This window comes from Passer domesticus, chromosome 10, assembly GCF_036417665.1.
Source record: "Passer domesticus isolate bPasDom1 chromosome 10, bPasDom1.hap1, whole genome shotgun sequence".
In the NCBI taxonomy this organism is placed as follows: Eukaryota; Metazoa; Chordata; class Aves; order Passeriformes; family Passeridae; genus Passer; species Passer domesticus.
Window position 1 is genome coordinate 42,505,193 of NC_087483.1, and position 20,767 is coordinate 42,525,959.

Sequence of the window (20,767 nt, forward strand, 5' to 3'; positions counted from 1 at the left end):
CTGGGAGCAGAGCCCGACCCCCGGCTGTGCCCTCCTGGCAGGGAATTCCAGAGAGGGAAAAGATCCCTGGGGATCCTCCTGTGCTCCAGGCTGAGCCCCTTCCCGGCTCCCTCAGGGATTCCCCAGCCCCTTCCCGGCTCCCTCAGGGATTCCCCAGCCCCTTCCCAGCTCCCTCAGGGATTCCCCAGCCCCTTCCCGGCTCCCTCAGGGATTCCCCAGCCCCTTCCCAGCTCCCTCAGGGATTCCCCAGCCCCTTCCCGGCTCCCTCAGGGATTCCCCAGCCCCTTCCCGGCTCCCTCAGGGATTCCCCAGCCCCTTCCCGGCTCCCTCAGGGATTCTCCAGCCCTTCCCAGCACCGTTCCCTTCCCTGGACACGCTCCAGCCCCTCAGTGTCCCTCCTGTCCTGAGGGTCCCAGAACTGTCCCCAGCCCTGGAGGTGTGAGCCCAGCAGTGCCAGCTCAGGGGAAGTCAGTGCCCTTCATCCAACAGGAGGAAGAGAGGGACCCGGGATGAAGGGAGGGACCCGGGATGAAAAGGGAACCTTGGGATGAAGAGTGACCTGGGATGAAGAGGCTGAGGAACAGCAGGAGTATTTTCCCGTGCCCACGTGCTGCAGTACCCAAATGCACAGATGAGGAATTCCAGCCCCGAGGAGCCTTTCCGCGGGACTCCCTCGGGAGGTGGCAGCTGCCCAGGACCCCCGAAGCAGCCCCGCGTCACGGTCCCCTGTCCCCGGCCCTGCTCCGAAGGGAGCCGGGGCTGCTCGGCTGGGCTCCGCAGCACCGCCGCATTTGTCACTGCCACGGCAGCAGCGTTTAATTAAGTGTTGTGAGCAGCCTAGTGAGAAGCACGGTTTAAATTAAAGCCCGCACGGCGGCTCCGGGCCCGGCCCTGCGGAACGCTCGGGGCTGGGCAGGGATGGCCGCTCCCGGGGAGAGCGCTCTGGGACAGCGGGCACAGCATCCCTGCCCTGGGAGTGCCACTGCCCCTTGGAGTGCTCCCCGTGCCAGCCGCTCCTCTTATAGAGACACAACGGAATACTGGACTCTGGCAAAATCAACATATTTTAAATATATTATATCATACTATATTAAAATATTATATTATATTAAAATAGTAAATTAAATTAAAATATTATATTAAATTGAAATATATATTATATATTACATTATTGTGTAATATCATTTATATACAGTATATATATAATATAATATATATTATATATATTATAATAAAATCTAAAAATACATATATTATACGAATATATAATATACTAATATATAATATACTAATATATAATATAATATACTAAAATATACTAAAATATAATATAATATGATATGATATAATATAATATAATATAATGTAATATAATATAATAATATATATATTGTAATAATATAATATATTAATGTAACATATTATATATAGACTATAATATATGTATACTATATATTATTATATATTATATGTTATAATAATACATTATCATATATAATAAAATATATTGTAATAAAATAAAATAATGTCATAAAATAAATAAATATTTATAAAATAGATAAAAATATAATATATTATATATTATATATAATATAATAAAATTGATTATATTATATTATATTATATTATATTATATTATATTATATTATATTATATTATATTATATTATATTATATCTAGTATATTACAGAATAGTATATTATGGTATATGTGTAATGTTAAATATTTGTTAAAATATATCGTTTTTATTTGTGTTGTTGATTAAGCTATGACATAGCAGTAAAATAACTGGTATAAGCATACTCGTGTTACAATACCTACTTAGATAACAGCCTATAAACACATCACAAAACCAGCTACTACAAATACACCAACTATCAACACTCCCTGTCTAAAGACAGTGTAGACCAAACCCCAAAAACTAGAAGTAATAAAAGTAAACTAAAGCCACAACCAAAGACTACATATACTCTAAAAAGTAGAACTGAAGAAGAACCATACTAAACAGTTCTTAGAATATAAAAACTAGTTTAGGAAAAAAGTTTACTATCCACAATTATTTATAAATATATAAAAAGATAATATAATAAAAACAGTATCTAAGAAGTGTTTCCAAAACAGCAGGTGTGGTCTGAGCTGAGTGCCAAGGTGCAGCCGGCTGTAACAACCTTTGCTCCATGACCCTTGTCTCCTATTGTCCTTATTAAACTTTTTACATCCTCACAAGAGCCTGAAGGTGTTTTTCCCACTCTCCAGGTATTGATGTATCACTGGGAAAATGCCCCACGGTTCTGGGTTTAACCAAATCACCTGGCAAATTCTCCCTGGGTGCATCAGGAGCTCGTTAGGATAATGGCATCAATTATTTTAACCCCTCACCAGTGGGCACAGGTGCATCAAGATTTGGGCTTTCCAAATGTTTGTACAATTTCTTTTTTGCAGTCTTAGGTTACGGGAGATATTTAAATTAATGATGCAGGAGTGAGAAATAGGATGGAAAAATATCCCAAGCTGAAAAGGATTTAATTGTGGGTTTTCCATAGGAAAGAGCTATTTCAGCCTACCTGGTCTTTCCAGGAAAAAGGATCCTGCTGCAAAATGACGCCTAAAAATCAGAATTGTGAGTAGCAGGTAAGAAATGTCCTGCTGGCATTCGGGCATTTTCCTGCCAACTGCAAGCACTGATTCATTTCCTGGAAATTCAGACTGGGATTGAGGCTTCTGAGGGTAAATCCACACAAATATTTTGTCTCTAAATGCAGTGGAGAGGGAAAGCATCTGAGCCACCATGGACTGATGCTCCAAAGACATCCAGGGGGTGACCCTGACCCCGTCCCTGAACGGAGCCACCCCCGGCAGGGCTGCCCAGGGACCCTCAGTCCTTTTGTGCTCAAACTTGGCCTTTCAAGAAAGGAAAACTGATGCCTTTTTTTCACTGCACACAATATTGTCAGAGGTATTTTTATCACCCCCTATGATGCCTTTTTCTGTGCAAGGAAAGCACAATTTCCCACCAAAATGAAGTTTTTGTAGCAAAAAATATTTTTGGAATTATCCCAGTAAATAAGTCAGGGGCTTTTGTTAGAATAATTCATGTGAATCTTGAGATTTCAAAATTAAAATAAGGATTTTGGCTGTTCTGGGCCCAGGGGAAGAGATCCAGACTTGGACATCAGTGCAGAGTTGAAGATCAGCCCTTTGTGCTCACCCTGGGCAGCAGCAGAGATTTTGGGTGGGGAGAGCTGAGCCTGGCAGAGCCCACCCTGAGCCCTCTGCCCTTGTCCCTGCCCCGCCCAGGATGTCCCCAAAATGTGACAATTCCTTTAAAATGCCACTCACCTTTGTGCTCACCCTGGGCAGGAGCAGAGATTTTGGGTGGGGAGAGCTGAGCCTGGCAGAGCCCACCCTGAGCCCTCTGCCCTTGTGCCTGCCCAGCCCAGGGTGTCCCCAAAATGTGACAATTCCTTTAAAGTGCACTCAGAGCCTTGACGACTTTGGAATTGTTTCCAGGATGTGCCGAGGCTGGGCAGCAGGAACTCCAGCTCCTCGGGCTGAGTTTTCCATCTGTAAACAGGAATTCCTGGATATTCTGAGTAATCTCGAGGTAAATGTCCATGAGGTTCCTGCAGGAGATCCCTGGAGGTGTCCCTGCCCAGGATGGGCTGGGGGGGAGGGGATTTAGGGTCCCTTTCCCCCAAATCTGGGATTGGTGTGCACAAAGGGGTCCTGCCTGTGGGGTTTTCTCCCGGCTCCAGGCACATCCCAGGGATCCCTGTCCCTCATTTCAGTCCATGTGCTCCCTAGAGCCCAGGAACATCCAGAGGAAAACAAGGAACCAATTTTAGCATTCTTCAAGGGCTGGATGGGGAGGGGTTTGTCTAACAGAGGATATCCAGTGAGAACAAAACAGAGGGAACCAAAGTACTTCCAACAATGGGAAGACTCAGAGGAAGCAATGCAGGGGCAGGAATCCATCCCTGGATCCTAAGGTAAATAAAATAAAATAAAATAAAATAAAATTAAAATAAAATAAAATAAAATAAAATAAAATAACATAAAATAAAATAAAATAAAATAATTGGACCCTAAAACAAATAAACAATTAAATAAATAAAATCTCTGCTCTGCAGCGCCAGCCAAGCCAGCACTCGAGCAAAATGCTATTTTAAAAAGCACTGAAGCATTTTCTAACTTATCCCCAGGGATTCACACTTAAAAAAAAAAATCATCACATAATTCAGTGGTTTCCTTTGGAGGCTTGCAGCAAATCCCAGCTCTGTGGAAAGCAGGGCCAGGAGGAGAATGCTGGGCTCTGCCTGCCCACCACGATGGGCCCCAGCTCCTCCTCTCTCAGCAGCAGAGGGAACATCACCTGGGTGGGTCTGGTATTAGGGGAATATTTGATATTATTGAAGGGGAAAGTAGCTCCAGTAAGTGGAGAAAATAAAAGTGATCGCTTGATTCTCTGAGCATTTGCGTGAAGAGGGGGTGATTTCTGTCTGCTGGCCACTTTGTTTGGCCACTTATATCTATATTTCCTCTTATTGTGGCTCTGTCAAGTGTTTGATAGACTAAGATGGAGGCATTAATTGAATTCAAGTGTAGACACCTGAAGTATTTTTATTTTTATTTTTAGTTCTCTCACCTTTTATTTCCATTAGCACAGCAACGTGGTCGCGGTGGGGATTTCTGCCTGAAGGACACAAACAGAGCTGCTTGCAGTTATTAAAATAAAACTACTTTATCCGGGGGAAAAAAAAAATAGTTCCCAAACCACTTAAGCTGGAAAAAAAAGTTAAAAAATAGAATAAAACCTCTGTGTTTTCCCAGCTTTCAGAGGCCTCAAGGCACTGTCAATGGGAGAGGGAAAAAGGGAAAGATGGAATGAATGTGTGTGTCCCCGTGCAGGGCAGGGCTGCACCCAGAGTCCTGACACCAGACACTTCTGCTCTGCTTTGGGGGATCAGCAACGGGGGAAAACCAGCACAGAAAATCTGGAAAGGGAAACTGCAGGCAGAAAAGGGAGGAAGATTTAAGGGAGCTCAGAATCAAGTACTTGGAACCCCACAACTTGTCAGATTGAAACATGAACCCATTATTAGACGAAAAATCAGGTGAGTGACCAAGAACCCTCTGCCCTGCTGTGGGATCCCATTTTCTGACCCTCTGGGCCAGCTTTGGAAATGCTCTGTGTTCTAAAATCTCAATCAATTGAGCAACGTGTCATAAACATGAAGATATAAAATCAGGGCACAAGAGCCCCGTGTCCCCTCTGAAGGGAACAAACGGGCAGCTCTCCCTGGCCCAGGTTGCTCAAATGTTACGGATAAATTCAGGGTGAGGGAAATGAGCCCCATCATCTGCCTCCTGTCCCCAGCCCTGCTCTGCTCTGCTCTTTTCCTGAGCCACACTTCATTTCTAGAGGTTACTGAGGGATAATCCCACCCCTTCTCACCTTCCCTCAAGGAAATAAACTGGGAATTAAATAAAAATATAGGTAAAAGGCTTCCACGTAAACTGAGAGAAATAATCCAGCAGGGAACAGCTGGCCCTGCCATTTCCCTCCACGAGCATGGGAAGGGTGTGCAGGACATCTCCCATCCCGCAGGACACAGCTGTGGGCTGAACAATACCAGAAATTACAAATTACAAATTACAGGGTCTCCCCAGCCTCCCTCCTTCCATCCAAACCCTTCCTGTGCTGTCCCACAGAAGAAGCTCCCATCTCTCAGCCCAGCTGGGCTCCCTCAGACTGGTGCAGCTCCAAGGGAGGTGCCCAGGGGGCCCTTCCAGCCCCTCAGCCCTGTCCCTTCCACGGTCCCACACCCCGGGATGCTCCATCCCAAGCTGCAGGAGCAGCAGGGGCTGGAAGGTGTCCCAGGTGAGGTGTGCAGGCTCAGGTTCTGCTGCAGCAGATCCAGGGAACCCAGCCTCGCACGCCGGGGTGCCTCATGGCCCCGTCCGCATCTCCCACGTTCATCTGCGCAGCGTCCGAGCCCCTCTGGAGCGGCCGCTCTCTGTTTATTCCTCTCTTTCTCTCATTAGTGTGCCAGCGCCGTTAATTACTGCCGCTGCGGCCCAGTCCATATTGCCAGCTCGATTATCCGGCTGCCCTTCCCTTCCCCGCAATGAGTTGTGCCACGGCACTTAAGAAGTCGCGAGCGCTCGCCCTGCGCGGTGGCGTTTGGCAAATGTGAAGTGACACCGGGACTTTGCTCGACAAGGCCACCACGACGGGGAGGGACAGGCAGAGCCTTTGTGGCAGCTGACAAAGCCCAGCCCAGCCCAGCCCGAGCTGCCGGGGCCGCGGCAGAGCCGGGGTTAACGCGGGAGCGCAGCCGTGGCCGTGAACCTTAAACAAACTTCCAGCAGCATTTTCCTCGCAGCCGCCTGACATTTTTCTTTATGTTTCGTCAGTCATATCTGAGCGATCAGACAGCCGCCACACGTGGTACACCCACCAGGATTATTATCTCGAGCAGAGGCCCAGAGCTCATTGTAGCAGGCATGTAATTCTTTACAATGTATGCCACGTTAAGTGTGTTGGGTTATCTATTCAACAGCTGACTGAGCCGGGCTCTCAGCTCTCCTCAACAACCATGTAAGAAGCGATGACAATTGTACTACTTCATAAGGGCTGCATGCAACTCTGACACACACTTCACAGCAACCAGTCATCTATATAAACCAATTTCAAGAGCAAAATTGCATGGTGCCTCCACTCTGTTATAAACACAATGATATCCACTCAGAGCTGATAAATGCGCTGCATTTCTCCCGAGCTTTAAAGAACCGCTTCCCTCCGCGGCTGCCGGCGGCACGCGGGGACAGCGGCGAGGGGACACCAGCACGGGGACCTTCCCTTCCTCAGAGCCCGCATCTGAGGAGCTGGGAGAGAAAACAAGGTTAGGCCTAATTAAGGTTTTAAATACTTCTCGACTCCGGAGCAATTTTCAAATTAATTACGGTATCTTTTTGTAGGATTAATGCAATGTAATCCTTGTTACGGAGAAAAATATCTATAGCAACCACCAAGTCCTTGAAAAAATACTTCAACACCAAACGCTCCAACAAAGGGGGAGATTAAAGACTGTCAGAGAAATTAAAGCCACTTTTCCTGGCTATTATGGCTGGGTAAGGGGTGTGTGGAACCAGCAATCCCGGTTACGGATGTGCTGGCAACACGTGAGGCTCTGATTTTGGGAATTCTGCAAATTCCCACCAGTTTGAGGTGGCTAATGTCATTTCTGGACTGCAAGCAACAACTCAGCCTCCTGCACCAAGCATGGAAGCCCCCTCAGTGTCGCAGTGCAATGAAAAGATGAAATATGGCTACAGCGATCTTGATTTAATGAACCCTGTAATTGAATACCCAGCCAAATAGACATCCTGATAAAACACAACAAGGAGTGTTGTTTTTTTAATTCCGATAAAGAATAGGATCCATCTTTGTTTGTTTGCATTGCTCAGCAGCCCTACAGGAGAGTTAAAAAAGTGGTCGAGCACCATGCAGAGGTGGTCCTGTCTTGCCGTGCGCTGTAGAATAATTTAAATATAATAAAAACTAACAAATACATTTTAAAATTAACATTCCTGCATTGCTATCACACTGCCTTCTTTTGGTCCTGACCACTGAAAAACACCCCAAGGTTGATCCCAAGCCCATGGTGCTGACTCCAGAGGGTGCTGAAGGTGAGCCCCAGCCAAGGCTGTCCCTCGGAGCTGGGGTGCTCTGGGACAAATTCCCAGTGCTGTGCCTGGGAATGGTGATGGGGAATGGTGGCAGGGTGGGGAAACAGGCCCAGAGAACCCCTGGGGCTGTGACCCCGGGCACAGGGCAGTGACACACTGGGCCATGGACACAGGACAGTGACACGTGGGAACACAGGACAGTGACACTCCAGACCATGGGCACAGAACAGTGACAGAGAGGGACACAGGTGCAGGGCAGTGACACATGGGGGCACAGGCTCAAGGTCCAGGTGGCTGTACAGAATCCCCCTCTGTCCCTTTGCTTCCTCTGCTCTGCCCCACCCAGAACCCAGGGTTTTTTCCCTTTGCTTTCTGCAACCCCACCCCCCCAAAATCCACCTTCCTGCAGCGCTCAGATAATAAAGTTTTGGGCAAGCCTCGCACTGTCCTCCCTGAGAGTTCCCAGCCCTGACTCGTCTCCCCACATCCGAATTTATTTTTCAGGACACAATTAACACTGATGCCCATGGAAAAGCTTCCCAATCCCGAGCTCTCCGTGCAGTCACGGCTGAGAACGGCGGGCAGAACAGGCGCCGGCTCAGAACTGACTTTGCTTCCTAGATTGGTCTACAATCCTCATTTTACTCTAATTTAACCTTTCCTAGTTAATTTATATCGGTTCAGCTTGCCAGCCTGTACCTGCCAGAGTGATCATCTCCCATCAAGGGGCTGGGCGTGGACAGGGCTGCTCTCTGTCGGCTCCGTAACCACCACACCTAATTAAAGTCCTTAAAAACCTTTAATGTGACAAGACGAGACAGGAACGGGCAGGAAAAATAAGAGAGGATCTTTCAATTACTTTAATCACGCTGACTTTCAAATCGCTATCAAAACACGGCGCGGGCTGAAACTTTGTGCACTTTTGCCTTTTCCAGGAGGCTCCCGGTGCCCGTCCCGGCCGAATCCCTTCTCCCTCTCCCTTAATGAGAGGGAAGGGAGAGGGAAAGGGAAGGTAAATACAGCAAGTGCTTGTAATAAATGATTAAATTGTCCTCCAGGCACGTTTTGCATATGAATATAAAAGTTGTGATTAATAGGTTATCTCGCACATTACCACAGGCTGCAGCAAACACCGGGCAGCGCGGGCTCTGCCAGCCCTTTCTGCTTTCAAAGGAGCTGCGGAGAAGTGTTCGCTGGAGTCCCAAATTCCGGCCAACAAGGCCATCAAAGGCGGCCAGATTGCGGCTTTTCCACCCCGGGGGCTCCCCTGCCCATTGTGAGCCTCAATGCCCCCACCGGGCTGGCGATTAAGAGCGATTTAACCAAAAACCGCCGGCAAAACAATGCCCCGTGCCAGGGGGAGCGGGAACGGCTCGGCGCGGGGGGACCATGCGGGGACAAAGGGGACATCTGGAGCACGGGCACGCGCTGCTCCATCCCTGCCCGAGCTCCCCGAGCCCTCCCTGGCCGAGCTCACGGAGGGATTGTCCCCCCCAGAGCAGCGCAAAGCCCGGTCCCCAGCTGGCACCGAGGCTGTCCCTCCCGGCTGGGGTGGCACCGGGGATGGCTTTGCCACCAACCCCGTGCGAGGCCGCCCAGCTCGGGGTGCTCCCCTCGCCCTGAGCAGCGGGCAGTGCCCAGGGAAGGTCGGCAGAGCCTTTGCCCACCAGGCACCGAAGAACCCCCGAGGAAACGAAGACGGAACGAGATTTTGGCCACCAAACATCCACTGCCGCAACAAACGCTTCGTATCCATCCCATTTCTTCCCGCTCGCAGATTTTTAATCCTCTCTTAAGCACTTTTAAAGTGCCCAATTTTTGTCTAATTTGAATTTAAATCAGCTTGTATGGAGAACTTGGAGAACTTTTTTTTTCCTAAGCGAGCTTGTTTGGCAGGTACATTTTCCCAAGATCACCCAGCTTTAATTTTAAATTTCAAAAGCCTTGCGTTTAATCCCTTGAGCTGGCCTGGTACCTTGCACCATCTGTTCTGGGGTTTTGTTATAACCGAGAGCACCTGCAGAGTTTTGCAACATTTCAAGCTGTCTGTGGACTAAAATCAAAATAATTATAATTTTCATAAACTAAAGACGGCGATTCAGGTGCTGCAGCCCCGATTTTCCACACCAAGCCTCTGCACTGGGCGCGTTTCTCCTGCACGAGGGAGTTTGTTCCTGCTGCCACCAGGTCCAGGGACAGGCAGGATGTCCCTGGGCACCCGGAGCCATCCCACTCCAGCTGGGAGAAGCTCCCACAGGTGGGACAGGCCCAGAAGGAGCAGGAAATGCCTTTTCCAGCTGCTCAGGGAGGTGCTGCCAAGGGTTAAGGCCATCCCTGTCCACCCCTGGCTGCTCCAAAGGCATTTGGTGGGTAGGGGAGGTTTTCTGCTTCGCTGGGCAAACTGAAAGTCCTTTCAGAAGGAGTTTGTTTAGGCTCCATTGCCCAGAGCTCTTCACTAAACCCCTCCTTAGGGCATGCTGGATGAGTTCACGTGGAGCAGGGATCTCTCCCTGAGGATGGGGAGGGCACATCCCAAACTGCCCAGAGTGGATCCATGGTGGATCTGCAGCGCTGCCTCCCACAGAAGCTGAGCAGGACCTTGTGGAAAAGGGAGGAGAGCCCAAATTCCTGCTGGCCATGTCCCCCAGGCCCTCTGGCAGTGTCACTTCCTGAGGCGAGGTGTGAGCTCCTCATCCTCACCTTCATCTCCCTCCTGAGGGGGGAAAGCTCAGCCTTAGCTGGGAATCTTTGGGTGCTTGGTTTCTGCTAAGAAATGGATGGATTAAAAAAGGTGGAAAAGAGTTTTTATAGAATCCTGGAATACCCTGAGTGGAATAGCCATGGGCTTCTCCTCTTGCAGAAGCACCTGAGCCAAAGCCCAGCTTTGAGAGAACAGCCCCTCCTCCTGCACTCACACCTGGAGCCTTTCTCCTCTGGCAGCTGGGTTTGCTCAGGGAGGCCCAGGCAGGAGTGACAGATCCTACTGGAAAGGGAAAAACCCTTCAAAGAGAAGGTGTTTGTTTGTTTGTTTGATCCCGTGCCCTGATCCAGCATCTCCACCTTCCTGTTTCCACAAGAATGAAATACAATGAAATACAATGAAATGATGTCTGTATATACAAAAATAATCTCCTGGCCCTGGTGGGAGCCAGCCCCCTGCAACAGGAGTGAATCCCACTCTGCAGTTTGGGATTGCAGCCAGGCTTGGGCTGTGACCCCATGGAGCAGAACCTACAGCCCGTTCCCACCTCCCATCCCTGGGAAAAGCCACCAGGCTGTGCCTGCCCCAGAAATGGTTTTGGCTGGGGCACACTGATGGGGGGATGGCAACAAAACCAAGGAAACCGAGTGGATTCCTGGGCAGATGGGTGTTCCCAGGAAATGGAGAGCTCCCTCACACCCAGGGCTACCTGGGCTGCAAACCCAGGGCAGGAGTGGAAGAGCTTGGATACACCAGGAGCCAGCAGGGAGCTGCCCCATGGCTTTGGGATCCCTGAGACCAGGGAACCCTTGGCAGGGGGAAGAGTAAGCAGAGCCTACAAAACCCTACAACAACCCTACAAGAACCCACAAAACCCATAAAAACCTGACAAAAATCCCACTAAAACCAACCCCTCACTGCTGGGCTAAAGAAAACCACAACCCCAAACTCTCCACAATTCCCTGCCAGGAGGGCACAGCCGGGGGGTCGGGCTCTGCTCCCAGGGAACAGGGACAGGAGCAGAGGGAACGGCCTCAGGCTGGCCCAGGGCAGCTCAGGGTGGGCACAGCAGGAATTTCCCCATGGAAAGGGGCTCAGGGACAGGAACTGCCCAGGGAGGGTTGCAGTGCCCATCCCTGGAGATGTCCCAGGAATTCCTGGAGGTGGCACTCGGGGCTCTGGCTGGGGACAGGGTGGGGATGGGCACAGCTGGGACTCCATGATCCTGGAGGGATTTCCCAGCCTCAAAGATTCTGGGATTCTGTGGAAATTCCAGAAAGTTTTGGGTTGAGGCAGCACAAGAAGGGGAGGTGAGGCCTCCTGGTCCAGCTGTGTTGGGACCAAATGCTGTGGTGGCATCAGTTGATCAATTGTCACCAGCAGTTGTGTTGGCACACAGGAGTGGAGGGGACTAAAGGTCCCCTCAGCAATGGTTCTACAGGATAGATACATCATATACATACATATATATATATATATATATATATATATACACATATATATATACACAATACATTTTATTTATATATATATATATATATATATATATATATATATATATATATATACACACACACACACATTAGTTGTTGTTTACCTTCTAAATCCTGCTGGAAAATAAAATTAAATACAGTCCAAGAACCCAGGAATATTTTAAACCCAGTAACAGTTGTGCAGTTGGGAGCTACAGAGTCAACACTTCACCTTTTCTTTTTCATGCTCCCAGAAAATCAGTTTATATTTTCTTTATCTCCTTTATTTGTATTTTATATATTTCCTATAGATTCTTTATTTCCCTATTTTTTTATCCCTTCATTCTTTCCTCTCTGGATTACAAGAGAGAAATTTCAAAATTTTAACGACTAAAAAATGTTTTTCTTTTCTAGATAACTGCCTAGGCTTATGGTGCATAAAACTGGGATTTTAGTATTTTTAAACCAATAACCAAATATTGAAAAATAAAAAAAATATATTAAAGAGAACAAATAATCTCATTTTTATATTCTCATGAAAGGCACTGAGTGTCGTATTATCCCTCTTGCAATTTTGTGATTTATTTCTGGCCACTCTGGGCTGCTGGAAAGAGAAGCAAATGGGATTAGGATATCAAATGTTGGGATGTTTCCTGCATTTATCTGCCTGGCGAGGGGCTGGAGCCGAGCAGGGGCTAATGGAAACCGTGCACCCCAAACTCAGCGCAGCGGCTTCAAAGGGAAACCCTTTTGCTACATGGATCCCATTTGTGTGGGGAAACCCAATTACCGCGGGGTTCTTGTACCTCCCTCGTGCCTTTTATGCTGCTGTTTGCTCCAAGTGCTTATTCTGATTTGATAACCCCGGCACAAATAAAGTGTCACCCCCGGCTCTTATCTCCCAACTCGCAGCTTTCCAATTTGTCTCAGTTAGTTCAGAACTTGACTCCTTATTAATTACCCCCACGGGGTCCTGGGGCTGAGCAGCAGCTCTGCCCCCGGCAGGTATCAGGGATGGGCTTGGAAACCAAATCTCAGAGAGACAAAAAACCCAGCAGAACAAGCCAAAACCTAATAAACCCCCCCATAAAAATATCAGCAATAACAAAACAAAAACAAAGCCAAAACCAACCAAAAATCAAAATCAAAAAAAGGAAAAATAAAGAAAAACCCCAGAAAAAAGAAGCCAAAACAACAATAAAAACAAACCATGCAAAATAAACCCCACAAAAATACCACCAACTAAAAAAAACAAAAACAAAAACAAAAACAAACCCAGAAAGAAAGAACTCAAAACAGCAACAAAAAAACCCAAACCAAGCAAAAAAACCCCACAAAACCACAACCAGCAACCAAAAAAGCCACAGAAAAAAGAACCCAAACCAACAACATGAAAACAAAACAAACCCCCCAAACCATCAACCCAACCAAATCAAAACAAAAACAAAAAACAACAACAAAAAACCGAAACAAACAAACAAACAAACAAACAAACAAAAAACCCAAAACCCCCAAAACACCAACAAAAACATCAAAAACAAACACAGAAAAAAAGAACTCAAACCAACAACAATAAAAATCCCAAATATTTTGGCTCTGTTATCCTGACTGGATTTGAACAGCAGACCAAAGGTGAACAGACCTCCCAGGCATCACCAGACATTTCAGCCCCAGCTTGTTCTTGTTCCAGAGCAGTTTTGGGTTCATCCCTGCCCGTTCCAGGGCATCCTTTGGGGTCGCTGCTGGGCACCCCAGGGATTTCTTCCCCATGATTTCTGGTGCTGGCAAATCCCCCCCATTCCCAGAGCACATCCCAGCTCCGAGCCCTGAGGAGCTGCTGCGGTTTCTCCAGCTCCGGAGCCCACATCCAGAGTGGCACAGGGGAAAAAGCCAAGGGATGAATTCCCGGTTTGGCTGTTCCCAGCTGGCTGCTCCTGCCTGTCCCGAAAATGAGTGAAATGGGCACCCCAATCTCATATTCCCTGACAGCTGACCTCTCAAAGTCCACATCGATACAGGAACTTTGGAAACCCTCCCTGCGCAGGAATCTGCTGTCCCTGTCCGGGGATATCCCCTGGAACAGGCTCTGGGAACACACACCCCAAGGGGGCAGGGAAGGAGGGAAGCACCGTTTCTGGATGAGTCAGACATTTACCCCCAGGTGTTTCATAAAAAATTACTGAAACAATGTAAAGACTGCCCCAAGTCTTCTAATGAGAGAGCCTAGCAAAGGAATCCCAGAGATTATTCCTGGCATCCATTAATTAGGAGCCACATTTCCACAGCCCAGAGAGAGAGGATAAATGCTCAGCCAGCGCCTAATCTGAGTGACCCAGCCCCAACTCCAGAGTTAAACAAATAGAATCTGATTTGCAAAGTACATTATTCAATATTTTAGCCATTAACTGCTGCTAAGATAATTCAAGGCTCCAATTGGAGCTGTCTTTATTTGGATTATTTCCAGCACAGTCAGAGAACAGCACTCGGCATCAATTAGTGCCCTGTTCTCATCCTGAACTTCCAGCGGGAATTTGTGATGCCCAAACCAGCCCTCCCTGTATGAGGGATGAACTCATCCCAACCTGGGTGAACGTGGCTGCTTCATTTTGGGCATTTCCTTATATTTTAATTAATGTCATCAAGAAGAATCTATTGATTTTTCTAAGCTGGTTTTTAATGAATTATCACACCTGGAGCCTGTGGCTTTTGAAAAATCTTTGCTGCCGTGTGCAGGAGGGCTTTGAAAGCTTAGAAAAAAATAAACCAGAATAAGAAAAGAGAAAGCAAAAAGAACATTTCACCCAGTCCTAACGCTCCCAAAGCCCCGAGTAGTTAATTTATGGAATCTCCTGTTAGTGAGTGAACAAAGGTAAAAATAACAGGCCAGTTATAAACTGGTGCTGTGATGACATCGTGAATTATTTAAAAAGGGCACGTTGAGTGTGACCAGCGAGCCATCAATCAGAGCAGACAGTGATGAGAAAAAGAGGTTTCAGTCACTTCCTCTCTGGCAGCAGAACAATCCCCTCGCAGGTACCGCGGCGCCGCTGACCCGGTGTCACCGCATTGTCACCGTCCCCTTTGAAGGGCCGGAGCGGCTCCTCTCAATATTGGAACGCCAGGAGTAAATAAATCCCGGGCTGGGCTCTGCCTTCCCTGCACACTTCAATTTGTCTGACAATGGGCAGGACACGGACGCACAAATCTCTTCAAGCCCCGATGAATTTTTTATGGCAGCTCCAGTCCAGCGGCAAAGGATGGGCTTTAAATGGGAGCGGCGCTGCTGTGAGCGGAGACAGCCCCTGGAGACTGAGCCCTGGGAAGGGTTTTGTGTGGGATTGAGCCCTGGGAAGGGTTTTATGTGGGATTCAGCCCTGGGAAGGGTTTTGTGTGGGATTCAGTCCTTCAGCTCCCCTGGCCCACCTTGCTCCTGGGGCTGCCACAGCGCCCTGGGGTGGGGCCCATCTCATGGGGCATGGACACCCATCCCATGAGGAATAGAAACCCATCCCATGGGGCATGGAAACCCATCCCACAGGGCATGGACACCCATCCCATGGGGCATGGAAACCCATCTCACAGGGAATGGAAACCCATCCCAAAGGGAATGGAAATCCCCTCAGCTGCCACTGCTGCCAACCACCAGAGGGGTAGACAATGCCACTGAAAACCTGGCACAATCAGTACAAATCCAAAACCTGGCTTAATCACCCAAATCCCAAACCTGGCTCAATCAGTACAAATCCCAAACCTGGCTTAATCAGCTGAATCCCAAATCTAGCTTAATCAATAAAAATCCAAAACCTGGCTTAATCAAACCAAAGCCAAAACCTGGCTTAATCACCCAAATCCCAAACCTGGTTTAACCAACACAAACTCTCTGCTGCCTTTCCAAGGAAGTGAACCTCGCAGCTGAGCCACTGAGTGTGGAGGAAGCAGGGAGAGAAAAATGCACTCCAAGTTTGAATTTGTGCTGGATTAATGCAGGAGAGGCTCCTTCACCTGATGCCCCCTGGAACTGTATCCCAAACTTTCCCTCAAATCCCAGTTCAGGTGTTGGATACTCCTAAGGAGCCCCTGGACTCCTGCAGCTGCAAGGATAGCACCAGAAGGAATAAACTGTGCACAATTCCAGATTCAAAGAACAGAGCTGCTCCCAGCAGCCCAGGGATCCAGGGATGAGAGGATAAGAGGATCCAGGGATGCAGGGGTGAGGGGATGAGGGGATGCAGGGATGAGAGGATAAGAGGATCCAGGGATGCAGGGGTGAGGGGATGAGGGGATCCAGGGATGTAGGGATACAGGGATACAAGGATTTGAGCATGAGGGGATGCAGGGATGTAGGGATGTATGGACACAGGCACAAGGTGACACAAGGATACAGGGACACAAGGATAGAGGGCACACAGGGATAAAAGGATAAAGAGACAGGGACACAGGGACACAAGGACACGGGGATAGAGGGACACAGGGATAAAAAGATAAAGGGACACAGGGATGAGGAGACACAGGGACAGAAGGATAAAAGGATAAAGGGACCCAGGGATGAGGGGCTGCCTCCCCTCCCGCCCTGGCCCCTCTCAGCCCCGAGCCCCCCAGAGCCCCCAGCCCTTCACCCACTCCTGATCCTGAGCCCCGCTCCAGCAGCACTTCCCGGGAATCCATTCATCTCCAGGGAACCTCGTACCACTCCAAACCTCTACTCTGCCACTTAATTGTTCCTAACAGGTAAATCAAAGGTAAAAGAGAACTAATTAATTTTCCAGCTTGGTTTTATTTTACTGTTACTGTTTGGAGAAAATAGAACTAAACCCCATTAGTGTTAAGGTAAGACCATGAAACAACATAATATAATGCAAGAAAGACATTTAATAGCGTGGAGGAATGTTAAATTACTAATTAACTCCAAGTTCCTGGATAAAAAAGCCGAGTAATTTACAGGATTATTGCAACGTGCAGCTCAGATTGCCACGAGGGTCAGCTCGGGAGCATTTCCTGCTATTTCCTTCACCGGGGTGGTTATTGTAGAATTCCTCTCACATTAAAATCCACTGTCCTTACCCACAGTTCAGTGCTGCTAATTAGCAGCCGCTCAGCTTCCCCAGCAGTCATTTTTTTCCATGTGAAGCTGCCAAATGTTCCCAACTGCTCAAGATGCTCCCCAGCCCCACTCGGAGTGTCCGGAGCCCGCCCGGCCCGGCCCCGCTGCCCCCCGGGCTCAGCCCCCGCCGAGGCACAGCCCGGGCAGGGCCCTGCTCCTGCTCTTTGTGTCAGCCAGGCAGGTTGGCAGAACCCTCCCGGTGCCTTTGGCTGAGCGACAGAACTTGGGAATGTCTATTTTTTCCCTCCTCTCTCTTCCCAAAGACGCAAATCCTGCTCAGGCGCTCGACACCGCGAGCTCTCCAAGCTGTGGGATTTTTCCCTTCAAAAGCGACTGTTTCCACATTCTATTTAAACTTTTATTCAAACAAGAAAGCCAGGAAAGGCATCTTTTAGTTTTTCCCTAAATATATAAGAAGAATGCCCGAACTTTGATGAATAATTGATTAAATAAAGCATCGCCCATCAAAGGCAGGAAGAGGAGCTGCTCCACAGAAAGGCTCCACTATCAAACGGCACTTTGTTGTCTTAAACACTGCTCAGATCTGCAGCACTACAGAGCTGGTGGCACATTAATGCTGGAGGTTAGAAATGGCAGCAAAGAGATTATTACTATTATTATTATTATTATTAGTCGAAAAGGGAATTAGAATTCAGCTTTTCTTGGTTCCAGTTATCCCCCAGCAGTCTGAAAAGGGAGAAATTTGGCTGAGAATCGCTCAGCCTCCTCTTTTCCTCTCCCTTTTGTTGGCTTCATGACTAATTTATGTTTAACCTTCTGGAGAATCCATGGTCACAAGACACTTTCTGAAAAAATTCAAAGCAACTTTGGCTGTGTCCAATAGGAGGGCAAAAGGTCTGGGGAGCTGGGGAAGGGCTGGGAATTAAAAGAGGCGGCACGATCTTCTTCACCTCCTCTTCACGGCTCTGAGAGCAATCAGGAAACAGCCACTAATTGCTTCATCAAAATTAAGCATCTCCAGCTTCATACCAATTATTTCCCCGTGGCTGTTTAGAGTTTCGTGTGCCTCCCATCCGCACGAAGGGGAAAAAAATAAACCAGGGACGTCAACGGCAGCGCGTTTCCCCTGATGGCGAGAGGGGGATCAGGACTCCAGGGCTCACCTATGGAATTCCTGCTTTAAATTCCCAAAGGTGCCTGGAACGTGAAGCACCTGAACGTTCTGGTGCTGCATTTCCACATGAGAAAGGGTTGTAGAATTTACTTAGGATGAGAGTGTGAAATTCCTTGTGCTGACAGGGATAAATCCATTCAGTCGAGGATCAAAACAGTAGCCCAAGGGTAACAAAGAACAAGTGTCAACCACATTTGCTCTGAGTGCCACAAAAATCCCCCCTGGGAATTCCACTCATGATGCTCTAGAACTATATTTATATAAGGGTTTTTTTTAAAAAAAGGGACTGTAAAGGGCAAAAGGGCTACATTTGGAGGATGAAGAACTTTTAAATTGGTTTAATTTTTTCTTCCAAATATGATGATGGAGTATTTAAACATGAATTTGGAAAGTATTTAAAAATATTTAAATATTTGCTCAGTGCTCAAAAAGACCTTTCTTATCCTATGAGATGTGCAGGGATTGGCATTTAATACCTATTAGTGGATATATACAAATATATAGATATTATACACATGATAGATGTATAAATACACTAATATACCACACATATATGTGTAATATAAGCATATATAATACAAACACACACACATATATTATTTTTTACATGTTGTCTATCTTTGCTGCGATTCGAGTGACAATTCTGGAATTCTGTTTGGCTTTGGGAGCAAGATGCTCTCAGTTCTCCTTAGGGATAGCAAACACCTCCGTGCACATCCCGACAGGAACAGCATTCCCCTCCCAGTCTCGGCCTCGGGACTTCCCAGAGCCCCTAACTGTGTTTAAACAGTTAATTTTATCTGACAGGAATGGCACTGACCCCTCCGTGGGTGCTGGGGCCAGGGGAGCCCAGCCCAGGTTTCTGCTCACGGGGTTTGGGGTTGTTCTGACTTTATTGTGCTCTTTCACTACTCTGATTGCATACACTAATTATTCCAACATCATTTTCACTCCATCATGTGCAGTATCTTGGCAGAGAGCAGAGTGATGGGAGTTTGCCACAGATATATCCAGATATATTTTTAATACGAGCCTCATATTTCTGTGTCATTGGGGAAGTTAAACTGCAGATGGGCAGAGGAGTTCTCCCCACAAGACTCCAAAAGTCCTGGGTGCAGCTGAGAAAGCTGAGAATCTTTTGGTTATTTTTCCAGAAATGGGATTTTTTTCTCCCGCTAGCTGGCAGAGGCAGCCCATGAGGAGCCTATTTCCATACTGGCAAGGGTTCCTAGCACTGGGAATTATTAAACCAGCCCACGTTAAACACAGATCCTGTGTGTGCTCCTCACACCCCCAGGCACAGACTCCCCATGGCTCTGAAAAGTGACGCAGAAGGATAAAAAAGACCAGTGGGCAAAAATAAAGTATTTTGTTGCTACTTTTCCTGTGGAGGGAGTACAACAGGCCATGGTTCTCCACTTTTTTTTCCCATTTTAAAATAAACCCAGTTTCAAGGACAGTGTTACTGATTTCCTAGAGTTCTGTACAGCTTCAGCTATTTGTTCAATTGATGGACTCAGATCATCCCAAAGTATCCCAAGGCAGGTCACCAGTGTTGTGTGAGCCAGGAAACACAGAACACTACCACTAAATGCTGCTTAAATCTCGCTTGGGTTGTTTTCTCCTCCTACATTTCATAACCTGAAATGCTGAATTTCCACAGATTTCTGCCCATCCTGGGGGGCTCCATCCCGTTGGGATGTTCACACCGCGGGCTCTGGGAGAGCATGCCGGCCTTTCCCTGGCACCGGGCACGGCAGGGCTCATTCCCGGGACACATCCCGGCCTTTCCCTGGCACCGGGCACAGACGGGCTCATTCCCGGGACACATCCCAGCCTTTCCCTGGCACCGGGCACGGCAGGGCTCATTCCCGGGACACATCCCGGCCTTTCCCTGGCACCGGGCACGGCAGGGCTCATTCCCGGGACACATCCCGGCCTTTCCCTGGCACCGGGCACAGCCGGGCTCATTCCCGGGACACATCCCGGCCTTTCCCTGGCACCGGGCACGGCAGGGCTCATTCCCAGGGCCGTGTCCCTGCCGAGCCTGCTCCGCTCGTCTCCCGGCACGGGATTCGCGGGATGCTCGGGATGCGCCGAGCCGGGAGCGGCCCTAATCGAAGTGGCAGAGCCGTCACCGTCCATCCATCGCCTGCCGCGCCGGGAAGTGCCGGGATAATCCCCCGACACCGCTGAGAACTGCCCGGACCATCATCCCGGTGCCGCGCATTGCTCCCTCAGTCGCGTCTGGCCGTTCCGGCCGAGCATCCCCTAAACAACCCCTGGCAAACAGCTCTGCCCACAGGTCTCCTCTGCTCCCCGCGATTCACCCGGTTCCCGCATGGAAAACCCATAAAGGGAAAGGCGACACCGACAGCGAGAGGTTCAGTGCGAGCGGCATTGTTATTCCCACATTCCTCATTAACGCCCGCATTCCAGGAGTGGGAAGCAAATCAAGCGCCGGCTCCGAAGGCAGCGACCCTGCCTGCAGCCCGGGAGAAGGCAGGGATCCATCCTGTCTATAACCCGGGAGAAGGCAGGGATCCATCCTGTCTATAACCCGGGAGAAGGCAGGGATCCATCCTGTCTATAACCCGGGAGAAGGCAGGGATCCATCCTGTCTATAACCCGGGAGAAGGCAGGGATCCATCCTGTCTATAGCCCGG

At 48.4% G+C, this 20,767-nt stretch overlaps 1 protein-coding gene and 1 long non-coding RNA gene across 2 annotated transcripts in view; both read left to right on the forward strand.

Annotated features, from left to right (window-relative positions):
* GALNT13 (polypeptide N-acetylgalactosaminyltransferase 13) overlaps positions 1-20,767 on the forward strand; it is a 308,398-nt gene that overhangs the window by 144,419 nt on the left and 143,212 nt on the right. The gene's annotated exons all lie outside the window — the stretch shown is intronic.
* Positions 2,388-5,516, forward strand: LOC135308400 (uncharacterized). Its single transcript, XR_010368835.1, has 3 exons — positions 2,388-2,631; positions 3,511-3,604; positions 4,909-5,516. It is a non-coding gene; the product is annotated as an uncharacterized LOC135308400 (long non-coding RNA).